The sequence below is a fragment of the Chrysochloris asiatica genome, unplaced genomic scaffold, assembly GCF_000296735.1.
Source record: "Chrysochloris asiatica unplaced genomic scaffold, ChrAsi1.0 scaffold00069, whole genome shotgun sequence".
Taxonomy (NCBI): domain Eukaryota; kingdom Metazoa; phylum Chordata; class Mammalia; order Afrosoricida; family Chrysochloridae; genus Chrysochloris; species Chrysochloris asiatica.
Window position 1 is genome coordinate 15,113,794 of NW_006408587.1, and position 480 is coordinate 15,114,273.

Here is a 480-nt window from a genome sequence, read left to right on the forward strand (position 1 = left end):
GTCCCCTAAGTCTTCTTGTTATTCCCCAAACTCAAAGAACATTTAAAAGGAACATGAATTGAATCCTTTGAAGATGTCAAAACTGCTATTTTGACATGGAGTAAATCAAAGAACATAGAATTCCTCAGGGAAGGGTTAGAGAAATGGAAACATTACCTTCAGAAGTGTATAGACCTAGACCTAAATAAAGGCTCTATCGAGAAACAATAGCTTCACATTCCGATATGGCTGTTTAAAAAAGGGTTCTGTGATTTTGTAGCAATACTCTTTTACTTACCCTTGTACTTTTGCTTTTTTTCTTTTCTTTTCTTTTTTACTTACCCTTGTATGTTGGATTATACAACTTATTTATCTAGTTATCTAGTTCTGCTTTAACAGAAAACCATAAATGAGTGACTTTAAAAGATAATTTCATTTTCTCCCAATAAGATGAATAGGAGTCTGAATTCAGGGCCCCAGCACTATGGGACACTCTCCCTC